Source organism: Pangasianodon hypophthalmus, chromosome 10, assembly GCF_027358585.1.
Source record: "Pangasianodon hypophthalmus isolate fPanHyp1 chromosome 10, fPanHyp1.pri, whole genome shotgun sequence".
Classification (NCBI taxonomy): domain Eukaryota; kingdom Metazoa; phylum Chordata; class Actinopteri; order Siluriformes; family Pangasiidae; genus Pangasianodon; species Pangasianodon hypophthalmus.
Genome location: NC_069719.1, coordinates 24,526,943 through 24,541,264, shown reverse-complemented (window position 1 = coordinate 24,541,264; position 14,322 = coordinate 24,526,943).

The following is a 14,322-nucleotide window of genomic DNA, read 5'->3' as shown; positions in this document are numbered from 1 at the left end:
ACAGGTAATGTTCAGGCTTTAAGTCATTGCTTAGAAGGTTGTGTGTTCAAATCCCAGTACTGCCAAGCTGTCATGGTTGGGCAAGACCTGCAACCTTAGACTGAGTTGTCTCATGCATCAGCCAAGTGGGCTGGGTTATGTGCCATTTTATACAACATTGGCATTTTACCGTAAATAATTTTTTACTCTTCTTTACTGTAAATTTTACAGTACTTTACTGGCAACCCAAATTCATTACAGTGCAGTATTTCGTTGGTCCAAATTGTTGGTCCAAATTGTGGTGCTGTTTTTTAAGTGTTAGCTCTTGCCCAGTTTTTAGCTGAATTTGTTCGTACCAGATATGTTGTGTGGTTTGCTGCCTATATGAAAATATCCTACATAATACAACATTCATCCAACAGATTCTCATATGTCAGGCTTCTGAAGTGTTTCTTTGACGTGCGTCACATGCAGTGCTTACGCTTTAATTTTAATAAGCATTTAATCTACACCAGCTGCATCAGCAGGGCATTATGTTGAATTCACCCTGGAGGCATTGCGACTGTCCTTTAGTCCACACTCAACCCATTTATACTGGCATGACAGCACAGCTAATTTTTAGCAAAGAAAACCAATGCCCAGTTGTATAGCCCTGTCAATGAAACATACAGGAAGTGAAGTCGGTGCAGCTGTAATTACAACAGAACAATAAAAATGTGGCATGAGACAGTGGGACAGTGAACAGTGTACAGTATGTGTTCTGATTATCCATGAATCTCACTACTATACAAATACTTTGTTAGGCAACTACAGGTTGGATAATCATGACATCTTTGTAGAAACACCCTATAAGTAGAGGAAAGGAGATTGTGCAGCATGTAGCTGAATAACAGAAGGTATGGTAGTGATGCTAAATGTGTATTCACTGCTCTTCCTGCCACATTTTTTATTGTGCTGTATAATTATAGCTGGCCCAAATTCAACTTTCAGTAACACTATTGTACATTTGCGTGTTTTTGTTTCAGTAGCACGTGCAGAATGTTCGACACCTATGCAATTCACAGTTGTGAATCTGAACAAGCAGTAATTATACAAATTCACTTCCTACAGGTTCCTTCAGTAATAATACAATAGAACAAGCTCCAAAACCCAGTGTAAGAAGGTTCATTCAGCTTAAGAAGGTTTTTTTTTTCATCGTACCATCTGTTGAAAGTGATTTGAGCAATTTTTGTGATTAATCTGATTAGATTAACAGTTTATCTGAAAAGTCAAGTGCATAAAATACAAGATAGTGATGTCCTTCAAATCTACTATGCTGAAAATCTTGCATTTCAAGACCAGATAAGCAGTGATGATTGGATCTGAACTGACTTCAGAGAAGCTGAGGAGAGCACTGTAGCTTTGCCCACACACTATCTAACTATCATACAAATGTTAGCGCTTATGCGAGAAACTATTCCTAACTTTGCTAGCCAAATCAGCTTGCTAGATGCAATAATGTTAGCTGTGTTTGCTGCAAACTACATGGCATTTTTAATGTCTGCTTTTTCAGTAATCATTGAGGAGAAGTGTGACAGTCACAGGATCAGTGTTACTGTTACTGTTTCTTTGCAGTGGGGCTAACAAAGTGTCTGTTGTGCAAGCTGATTACAGTATAAATATCCATCCATCCACCCATTTTCTGTACTGCTTATCCTAGACAGGGTTGTAGGGGGAGCCTGAGGTGGTGAACACCCTGGACAAGGTACCAACCCATAGCAGGGCACAACTGGACGCACATTCAAACACTACAGACAATTTGGAAATGCTAATCAGCCTACAATGCGTGACTTTGGACTGGGGGAAGAAACCAGAGTATCAGGAAATCCTCGAAATACAAGAAGAACATGCAAGCTCCATGCACACAGGGCGGAGGCAGGATTCGAACCCTGAACCCTGGAGACACGAGGCAAGCATGCTAACCACTAATATGAAAATATAAATAGGATTTTTACCTCTGTTACAGAAGCAAGAGAGAAAAGGAGGGCAGTTGCCTGATGAGCGATGGAGAGACACTGTACGATTCATTTTACTGTTGTCATGTTTTGTAAGCTTAATTTTATAATAAGACACAAGAAGTAAGAACTCAAAGGATCTTCCTGCCTTCTTTTCCTGCCAGTATTTGAAATATTGTTCTTTTATATCATCTTTGTTACTAAAGAGCAAAGGGTGAAATAAAAAATAATGTTTATCAAAGACACACTATTCTGTAAAGGCTAAATGTTATTTAAATTGCCTTTTTTTTTTCTTTTTTTTTTTTTACAGTATATTATACTGTATCAGAAATTATATTAGGGTTTTCATCAGAATAACATTACTGACTGTTGCATCTATACATGTATTCTACACTGTATTCTATATTTGTACATCAGCTGTGAAAATATATAACCTATTTTTCCGTTACTTTATTTGGTAACTACTTTTTTTTCGAAGATCACTTGAAATTTAATTATAATTAAAAATTTGGGTGAAAAAAAATCTGAAAAAACACTATCTGTTGTGTACAAACTTTATCCAGAAGAGGTCTCCCTAACACAGCTTTGTTACATCTTCAGTTGATTCACTAAAGATTAAAATTCAGTGAGAGTATGTTTTATTTATGAGGTTCTAATAGTGCACAGATGAAGTATACAATTTAATTGATACCTGTTTCTACTTTTAAATGTGTCGAATACCTGCATTTTGTTTATTAATAAAACATGAAGTAGGTATTGCTTAACCTCTATAATTACAATAAATCATCCAGAATAAAGGATAGATAGTTAGTTCATTAAACATTGTTCTCAAGCTGAAATGACTTTTGACATCAGAACCCATTACACATTAATTCAGCAAATGATTCCACCATCTCAAATGGATAGTTTTTTCTTTTTTTCTTTTTCTTTTTTGCAAGTGCAGGTGTAATTTCCTGATATGATGGATGATATAATGGGTGTTTTTATTTATCTTATACAATGTTTATATAAAATAATGAAATAATAATGAAATATATAATGTAATAATAAATCGTAATTGACATGAAATATCATCTGACCATTATTGTGCCACTCTAATATGTTATTTAAATGCCCAATCACTCATGGCATACTTAGCAAATACAAACCTTGATTAACATCAAGTGCAGTGTGACATGTAAATGCAAAATATTACAATACACAAGGCCATTTAAAATAAATAAATAAATAAATAAATACGTTCTACATATAAATACGTTCTACATAACATACGTTATGAAATATGAAAACCTTTACATTACACCATTCCATTAGGCCTATATAACATTTAGCACTATGTTTTTTTTGGCCACATCTAAAGATTTTCTCACAAACTGGCAATGTCACCTTCCTTAACAGCAGATGGCCCTATGGGTCCACAGGACCCATTTCTCAGAGGAAAAAAAGATAATGATGAAGTATTTGAGCACTGTAATATAAGTATCTGGTTAAAAAAAAAAAAAAAGAAAGAAAGAAAGAAAGAAAGGAAAAAAGAAAGAAAAAAGAAAACAAACTCTCTGGTGTTTTTAAGTACATTGCAATATATATATATATATATATATATATATATATATATATATATATATATATTTATATATATATCTTAGCAAGTGATGATATCTTGAATAAAGGGAAAATTATTTAATATTTCTTATTATGAGATTATATAATGATATTATATAACAGATGTAAGACCATTAAGCAAATAGGCAAATCCAACTAACATTTATCTTTATTAGATATCAAATCTAATATCTAATAAAGATAAATGTTAGCTGGATTTGCCTATTTTCAAGATATTATTTTTTTGCAGTGTAAAATATTCTCTAACGTTATTCCTTTGTACACACTCAGAAACAGACTGCCTAACCAAACTCATAGCTCAAACCTTCTGATTAAACTGTGTGTGATTGTTGGCCTATTGGGGACATTTTTTAAAAAGAAGCTGGTTGTGCCAGCAACTATCAACGTAGTTTAGGGTTAGGCTATAGCACACATAAAAACGTGTTTTTAGACAACATTTCCAATACTGATAAACACTGTAAGGATTTTCAACCAATAGCAAATACTAATAATCCCCTGGTGAGCAGAAAGGTATTCCAAAACATGTTAAACGCTGAGGTGGATAAGCAACAGCAGCAGAGGACCACATTAGTTTCTGCTCCTGTACAGGAACCTGAAGCTTCACTGAAACTGGACAGCTGGAAAAAAAACTCTGCTGTCATATGATTGGCTGACTGGATAATTGCATGAAGGAGCAGGATAATTGCATGAAGGTACAGATGTTCCTATTAAAGTGGCTCGTGACTGTACATGATGTAACCCATTATGCACATGTAATTAGAGTGAAATTAAAATGAATTTTATGAGTATTACTATTTTTTTTTTTATTTAAATATACAGTGCATTCATTCATTCATTCATTCATTCATTCATTCATTCATCTTCAGTAACCATTTTTTTTTTGGTCAGGGTCCAGATCTGGCTGAGAGGTGGGGATACACCGTGGGTAGGATGCCAGTGCATCGCAGGACACCATGGACACACGTGCACACGTGCACACACACACACACACACACACACACACACACACACACCTAGAGCAATTTAATTGAGCTAATCTATCTACTGGAAACTTTTCTGGAGGTGGGAGGAAACCAGAGAACCTGAAGGAAACCCACGCAGACATAAGGAGAACAGATGAAACACCACACAGACATTACTCTGATGTTAGGATGGAACCAGGGTGGGAATTACAGATCTTGATGTGGCAACAGTGCCAGCTGCATCATGGTGCCACCCCTAAGTTATACATTTAACAATATTCTTTCCATAGTGCATTTCTGGCATAGTGTATCATTTCAATACTACAAATATAACATGTGACCAGCAAAGTGCTACATTTGGTAGCATTGCTGCCTTACACCTCCAAGGATCCGGGTTTGATCCTGAGCTCAAGTTGCAGTTTGTGCAGTTTTCCATGTTCTCCCTGTATCCATGGGTGGAACACTCCAGGTTCTCTGGTTTCCTCTCACCTCCCACAAACATGATAGTACACTCTAAATAGCCCATAAATAGCCCATAGGTGTGAAACAAAGTGTGTGCGAATGGTGAAATGGACTTGCAATGCTTCCATGCAATGTTTGTACCTTATGTTCAGTGTTCCTGGGATAGGCTCCGGATAGAGCGACTTCAACTTCTAAACAGATTATTATATCCTAGCAATAAATATCCCTCCCCTAAAAAGAAGTCATTTCAAACTCTAATTACAAATAAGCCATTATGACAAATAAGCCATTTGTTTTAAACCAACATCAAATCTAAATAAAATAATTGCTTTATTTTGTCATTGAAAAACATTTGTTATTTTTTTTTTGGTCAGGCCTCATAGATCCTGGGTTTGATCCTGAGTTCTTGTGTTACTGTCTGTGTTGTGATCGCCCGATGGCCATGTAGGTTTCCTCCAGGTTCTCTGCTTTCCTCTTACTGTTAGGTGTTTTGGCTATGCCAAATTGCCCCTAGACTCAAATGAATGTGTAAAGGTGTGTGTGTGTGTGTGTGTGTGTGCATTGTACCCTGCAATGGCCCGGTGTCCCATCCTGGGTGTATTCTTGCCTCCCAGATCCACCATGACCCATATCAGGCTAAACTACTCCTCGTACTATTCTGTGGTTTGGATATTATAAAAACTTTAAGGGTGTCAAGAATGTCAACAATTCCTCATCTCCGAGCCTGATGAGCATTGCATTCACGTTCTGATTTGCGTTCACGTCAAGTGGTTTTCTTTTAACATGTGCCTTTGTTTTGCTTCTAGCCTTGTCTCCTCCCCTGTCATTGGTCTGTTCCCCAGTGTGGGCACCTGTTCTCCGTACAGCCCTTGATTCATTTGTCTTTTTCTACCCTCCTGTTCCTTTGTCTGAGGACAAAACCTTGTCGATTGTATCCGTGCGTTACATTTCTAAGCATTGTTTCTCATGTTCCATGTTCCATATTGAGGCCTGTGTTTTGATTTTGAATACAGATTGCCTTGTTTACTGCTGTCTTCCGGTGATTTGACAGTGACTAACAATTGGACTGTAACTACAATTTCTGGATTGCCCACAATAAGGCATACATTGTGTTTACACACGTGAAAGTCTTCAGTGAGTCTAGTGATGGGATATTATGGATGTCCTGTGTGACTCCCATGCCTGCGCTTTTAAAAAATTTCAGTCAGTCAGGGTGTCAGTGAGCAAATGTGATTTTCTAGCCATTAGTTTATTGCTCATCATATCACTTAGATGTGGAATTGAAATATTTTGTAGACAATAAATGATAAAGATATGTAGCTCAGTTATTTTCATAATGTTAGCACATTGCATATCATTTGTACATTTGTATCTTGTGATAATATGCATGTCTAATTCAATCAAAGGCTATAAACAATCTTCTGAAGTGACTGTATTCTAAATATTCTAAAGTATTTTGTTTATGATAATCTCTTAATGTTCCACTGTCCTAATTCCTCAGGAGTTAAATGCATAGATTTACAGGTTGCGACATTTGTGTAGGTTGAATTAACAACAGAGACATTTACTGTAATGTTTTTAAATAATTCGCTTTCTTTAAATTTCATACAGTATGTTCAGATATTATTGGCATGTATTTTTCTTTTCATATGATTATTCTGGTCTAAGGAATTCCACTGAATTTTTATTTGTTTCTGTGTTTTGTATAATTGCTTTATGTGTATTCTGATGTGCATGTGTGTCTTTTTTCCATGTGCATTTATATATTAAAAAATCTCATAATAAATTGGTCACTTACAGTATTAACACTTAAAATGAGTCCTTAAAGCTGAAAGTCCACACTGTTTCTCATACATTTATTATGTATATATTCTTATTACTGTCTCTGACAAACATTTTCTACTTGTGAGTAGATCAACTATACCACATCTTTATTCTAACAGAGCTGTATTCAGTGTCTACTTTTTCATATTCCTGACATGGGTTTGGATCCACTTGTCCTCTAAGATGGCAAGGTTCCTGCACATCACTACAAAGTTTTTCCAACTGATCACCTTTATCTTATGATGAAACATATCTACCGATACTGTAGGAGTGGTCTCTTTCAGGATGACAATAACCCCATCCACAGGGTACTATGGGTCATTGAATAATTTGATGAGGATGAAAATGATGTGAATCACATGCTTTGGCTAATTCAGCTAATTGAACAACTTGGGCCCAAGTGTTAGACAGTGTTCATTGGCACCAACCTTAAAACACCAGTTGAGGAAATTTCTGGAAGAATGGTGTTTATCTTTCCATTAAAATCCCAGAGATTTGTAAAAACTATGCCAAGGCTAATTGAAGCTGGCAGCTTGTAGTGGCCTAACAGCTTACTAGACTTATGTGGTTTTGTTGTTTTCTCCTTATTGTGTCATACATACAGTACCTAGATAGATAGATAGTCCAGTTGTCTGATATTACAATATGAGTCTGCAAAAGTCTATAAACAAATCCACCTTTGGGTCTGGGATGATATGAGTAGCAGGGGGTGGAAGCTGAAGTTGCTTTTTACCCCAGGAGTGTGCAACCCCCAACTGGCGCTGTGGTTTGCCTGGACACCTCCCCTGCTGGCTGCCCCACATTCCGCCACACGCCGAATGATTCTCTCAACAGGAACACAGCCTGAGTGCTGTGTTTCAGCACCACTATTCATGATCTACAAAAACAAATGGCAATAATGGGCTTGACAGTGTTGGTGCTGATATTTGAAGGTCAATTATTAAACCTGAAGTTCTGTAGGATTTGTGTTAGTACATGATGTTCTGAGGGAATATAAATTCCTGATTTATGTTCTTTGGCTACTTGGCACTTGGTGAAGGGACCCATTGACCCAAGCTTTGTATTTTGATTGTTATAGCAATACATTTTAATTTTAATAAATACCCAATATTATAACCACCTCTTGGTTACTACCAATATTAATAACATTTATAGAAATAGAAGAACCCTCTTCATGCTATAGAACATATATAAACCTACAACACACTTGCATCTCAATGCATTATAACACAAAACTGCAAAATCTTAGCAAGTCAAAATATCTTGAATATAGTCATTTTTTAAATTTCATATTATAAGTTTAATATAAATCAAACATTTGATTGTTAAACATATTTTTAGACATTTTAAGCCTGAAATAGCCTTCTATTTGCAAAGGTATAGCAAGGTTGCTATATTTGCGAAGGTATAATTTTTTTTTGCATTGAAGGCCTCACTGGTGGCATAATAAGAATGATATGGGAAAGAATATTGTGTATACACACACACACACACACACACACACACACACACAGTTAACGCAGTTAAGGCAGATAGGCAGCTGCATTTATGGTTTCTAATTTTTCAGTTAGAAAAAATGCTGTACTGGTTTCACTGCAATAAGTTTTCAGCTAATCTGAAATGCCTACTGCAGAGCAGAAGTCAATGTATTTATGAACACGCAGAAAACTCCTGGACCAGAATGCATAGGTGCACAATTGGCTAAACCGTCCGATGTGTAGCATGTTGAATTTCTGGATCTATCCTAAAGGTGTACGTAGCAGCATTGTTTGCACATCAGGCACTGGTTTCAGCACTGGCACAACCTCTATGCGAAAACGATGGTCCCACACTGGGATCTGGAATTGGTGAAGTTTGAGCAGCTTGTTATATGACCTAATGGAAAACAAGAACATACAGTGGTTTTCGATTAAAGACAGCGTTTTTGACAATTACTATTAAATCACATATGTTACTGGTCAGCACACAGTGTCTCCATTTGGGATTCAAACATGTCGCTCTGTGGCTCAATCCCAGCACTCCTGTTAAAGGTAATAGCAACATATTGCAGAAACTTACTAATAAACCTCTTAATTTGTCTGCTAATGCAGATGAGAATGCACCCAGGCCAGCCCTGTGTCCAGGGAAGGCTTTCAAGAGCTACAAGGAAGTGGCAGCCAGAACACGAAATCTGTCTAAAATGTAGTTTTTTTTTTCCTGGGCCTAGGAATCGTTTGCAGCTTATTCAATCTTGTTCTAGGTATTCCTAAAAATTCTGGCATCTACAAACCAAAAGTTGCTTGCTGTGTCAGTATTTTGCATGTTTATAGATAACCTTGTCATAACTAGCCAATAAAATGACAGGGTGAATTCTGGGACACAAGGCTTTGTTCAGATGAAGGAGTAAATAAATCATTCCAATGTATTTTTTTGTAGTTCATGTTATAACCACTAAAGTCCAAATTCTAGAGTTTAAAATTTAAAGATGTATGATAGTATTGGAATGACCTGTGTGTCTAGTGGTATTGGCTGTGACCTGTTAAGTTTTACAACATACAAGCTGTTATGAATTTCATTAGACAGAGTGAAATAAATTTTGTCCATACACCTACTGCCTGTATCTGTGTGTATGTTATGTGGCTTTACCTGCATATATTGCCTTGGCGTGTATGTGTGCAGCACTGACTAGCATTAATGGTACTGGTTCGTACTCAGGACTCCATCAGTGGACAGTGGATAGATTTTAACCAACTGGACTTCATGCAAAAACTGTGATGAATTTATTGGTTGCACATTTGCACAATTTGTCCATATAGTACACAATAATAGAAGGGATTTATTTATAATCGCACTATCCGTTGCACCCAGACGAGGATGGGTTCCCTTTTGAGCCTGGTTCCTCTCAAGGTTTCTTCCTCATATTGTCTCAGGGAGTTTTTCCTTGCCACCGTCACCGCTGGCTTGCTCATTAGGGATAAATTCACATATTTACAATATATTTATTTCTGTAAAGCTGCTTTGTGACAATGTCCATTGTTAAAAGCTCTATACAAATAAAATTGAATTGAATTAATGGCTTCTAGTTTATGTTATATTCTCTGAGAGGCTACAGTGTGCATCAGCTGTTTTAATTTTTATAATCTTTTCATGGAGAGTATATGCTTTTCTGAGGGCTGTTTATCCTTCCACCCATCCAGTTTCTGTACCACTTATCCTAGGGTTGCAGGGAGCCTGGAGTCTAACCCAGGGACACACCCTGGACAGGGTGCCAACCCATTGCAGGGCACAATCACACACACTACAGACAATTTAGAAATGCAAATCAGCCTACAAGGCATGACTTTGGACGGGGTGGAGGAAACCCCCAAAGCACAGGGAGAACATGCAAACTCCACACACACAGGGCAGAGGCGAGATTCAAACCCCCAACCCTGGAAGTGTGAGGCAAACGTGCAAACCACAAATATAATAATATTGCTAAATATTTGTTAAATATACTTAAACTCCATAACATTAACCTATATACAAAATAGACCATTCACCCTAGTTTATAGGTTGTGGTCAGCTTTAAGCATTTTCCATAAGGACAACTTTCTGGTTTAAAGTACTTCTGAATGCTAAATTCTGTAAGCTGAAATATTTGTCTGTCATTAAGTGCTGGTTGGTCAGTGTGTATTTTGTGCTCAGTATAGTATTAAGGTGGCAAATGCAACTGAGCAGATACACTTCACTAAGCACTTGTTCGCATGTGATGCCAAGCATTATCCAACAGGCAATCATTTCTGGGGGGGAGTAGGTGGTAGGGGGGGTGGGTTGTGAGGACAGAAAAGGGAAATGTGTTATAATTGCTGTCGGTGAAGCATAGTCTCCATACAAAATGCATTAGTTTGCCTTGACACAATAATTACCTGTTTTTGCAGATGTTTTGTGGCATTGTTGTGCAAACAGTTTAGTGGGGAGTAATTATGGGAAAACGAGCTGAAAATAAAATAAGTGGGAGGTTTCTTGCAGATTCACCTTCATTCATGCAGAGAAAAGCTATGCGATGCAGCTGGAGAAAATGGAGCTGAGGCAAAAGGATCATCCTAACAAAGTTATTATCGCCCCATTCCTGTGTCCAACCTCCTCATGGTTTTAAACACCGAATTTTATATTCCTCTGTGGTTTCTGTTCCCTGTATACTGGAAGGTATGAGGTTTTTCACTGAAGCAGCACAAAGTCATAAAATCAGGAAGATGAAGAAATTACACATTATACATTTCAAAAAGTGATAATGGACTATGTGTTTGTTTGTTGTTTTTATGCTTATTTGTGCAAATCATAGTTGATTCATGCACACTTGCAGTTGCAGAAAAGATAATTGAAGGGCAGGCAAACAACTGTTTTAGAGCACGCTGGATGGTGAACACCTCTTTGTTCTAGGATTGCTCTTAATGATAGGATATACAGTAGACTGTGTATTTTAACATTTCCAATGTCCTTATGTTGACTGACAGGTCCATGTGTTTATTTATTTATATATTTATTTTATTTTTTTCGCTTTTGTTAATGTGAAGTAGTGCCTGGCGTGATAGTTGAGATAATAAAGGGTTACGTGGATAGAGAAGCGTGGCCGAAAGGCTTCGGCACCGGCGTGAAGGGAACAAATCAGCGCACGGATAGAGTTTAATGTCTGAACTAGACATAAAGTGCGTGGACAGACAGGTGCAAACAGCACAAGACAGTATAATAACTATTAAAACAGGACAATAGGCACAGTAAGAGACAGTGCAGTGCCGACCAGTACACAGTTCTAGTATGGAAGTGTCAGATATAACAGGTAGTGCAAAAGAATAGTAATATAATAAAAATGTAGTTTATTGGTGCACATAATGTAGTAAAATGGTACATGTGCCTTGAATTCAAGCAGTCAAGTGGCACAGTGGAATATTCAGTCCTACACACATAGATGTAATTGTAAACTAGATCTAAGTGAAATCTAATATCGCATTTCTGTTACACCCACTCATTGTGGCAGCCATACTGAGGTCTTATAATGAATTTCTGTTGTTGGTCAAGTAAATGATGCATTGACTATAGAAACCCACGTCCATTAACTTTCATAATTTTCATAATGTCAACTAGTAGTGGTAGTCCAAAGTACACTCTGTCTTATGACTTTAAATCGAACAATTAAATGGAGACTTAATGTTACACTCTACACTTGTGTGTGTGTGTGTGTGTGTTTGTGTCCAGGTTTCCTTCTGCATTCACTTCCGGGATCCTGCACGTCATCTCCCGCTGTCTGCAGGTGTGTTGACGTCAGCATGGCATCAGCATATAAGACACAACCGGAGGGAACGTTAGCAGCCTCGTTCTCACTTGCTTTTGCCTTCAATTTGTGATTTGTTCTTGACTTCCTAATATATGACCCTTAGCTTGTGTATTGTATATTTCCTTACAATGTATCTCCATATATTTTTGAGAGAAATTCCTGCCAGTGTCCTTTATTCATCCTCATTTTCCATCACACTTTTTCTTTTATCGTCCCAACCCTTAGACTGCAGCACAGATCTTTATACTGTATCTACTGGCTTACTAAATTTTTGGGTTATTTTGGGTGAGCTTGATCTATTGACTTTTTACACACTACAGCTTCCAACTGGACATACTGAATGTACCTTGGCACATATTCTACAAGTCTCTGGAACTGTATTGGAGGGATCTAGCACCATTCATCCAAAAGGTATTCCCTCAATTGATGTTTTGATGATGGTAGTGAAGGGAGCTGTCTTAACACTTCAGTCCAAATTTTCCCATAGGCATTTAACAGGTTACTGCAGAAGCCAAAGCATATGATTTGCATTATTTCCTACTCATCAAACCATTCAATGAGCCATTGTGCCCTGTGGAATACACCACTCCCATCAGAATAAATGTTTCACCATAGGTTAACTGTCAGAATCACTTGTATCTACCTTTTCCTCTAAGGGGTCAGGTGGACTCAGACCAAACTATATATATATATATATATATATATATATATATACACACACATATACAGTACTGTGCAAAAGTCTTAGGCACCCTATATTTTTAGTACAAACTTTGTTATAGATTTTTATTTTATGACTTCTACATTATTGATTCAGTGCAAAAACATTTTTGAGTGAGTGTTCCAGCACAAAATTAAATGTTACAGAAAAATGTTTGTATTGGAAGCAGCATATTACATAAGAGACACTTTTCAGACAAAAAAATATATTGAAGGCTGCTGGGTTTTGCTGCAAAAATAAGAATCCAGTGTGACAGTCAGTCTCCAGAAGAACTGTGGCTGCTTCTGCAAGATGCTCAGTAACACTTACAGCTTATTTCCTTATAAAACTGCACAAATTGTACCTGAGACTACTAATTTTTTTCTAAAAGTGAATGATTGTCACACCAAATATTGACTTTGTTTCATTGATTACTGTCTACTGCTCTTTATAGTATTTTTTTAAAATGTAGAAACATTTAATTAAATTATTTTTGAAGGCATCTTTGCTCTACAGCATTTCTTTGTGTGTGCCTAAGTCTATATATATGTATATATATATATATATATATATATATATATATATATATATATATATATATATATATATATATATATATATATATATATACAGGGTGTCCCAAAAGTAGGGGAAATTAACATGTTTTAGCAATATGTCTTCCAAACTTTTTCATACAAAGTTTATATTATGTATATCTGCTTCAGATAGTCTTTAAGAATGCCTTTGACAAAACAGGAACATATTGAAATCATTCTCATGGCTGGATCGGGAAGCTGTCGCAAGGTTGCGATGGACTTTAACAGGAAACATAGCAAGCTTAATGTTGCCAAACTTATTAACAAATTCAAAAAGATTGGAAGTGTTGTGGACCAGAAGTCCATGAACATCTTTTGGGACACCCCCCCTTCTATCTCTCTCTCTCTCTCTCTCTCTCTCTCTATATATATATATATATATATATATATATATATATATATATATATATATATGCGTTTATAGCCCATTGACCTCAAGGTTCGATATGTTCTGTACATTCTGAGATGCTTTCTGCATAAAGAGAGGCTATTTGAGTTACCAATTCCTTCCTGTCTGGCCATTCTCTTCTGATATCTCTCATTAACAAAGCATTTCCTGCTCTCTGGATGTTTTTTTTTCACACATTTCTTCAAACCAGCCTCTCTGGCACCACACTACAGTCAAACTACAACAGTGTTACCTCATTCCGATGTTTGATGCGATCTTTAACTGAAGCGCTTGACCTACATCTGCATGATTGTGTGCATTGTGCTGCTGCCACATGATTGGCTGACTGGTTAATTGCATGACTGTGCAGATGTACAGGTATTCCTAATAAAGTGAGTGTGTAAGTGACTGAACTAGATGTGGGATTTGCAATGTAAAACTGTTGATAACTTACATCCTGCACTTGTTTTCAACTGAAACATATTACTTATGGTTGTATGA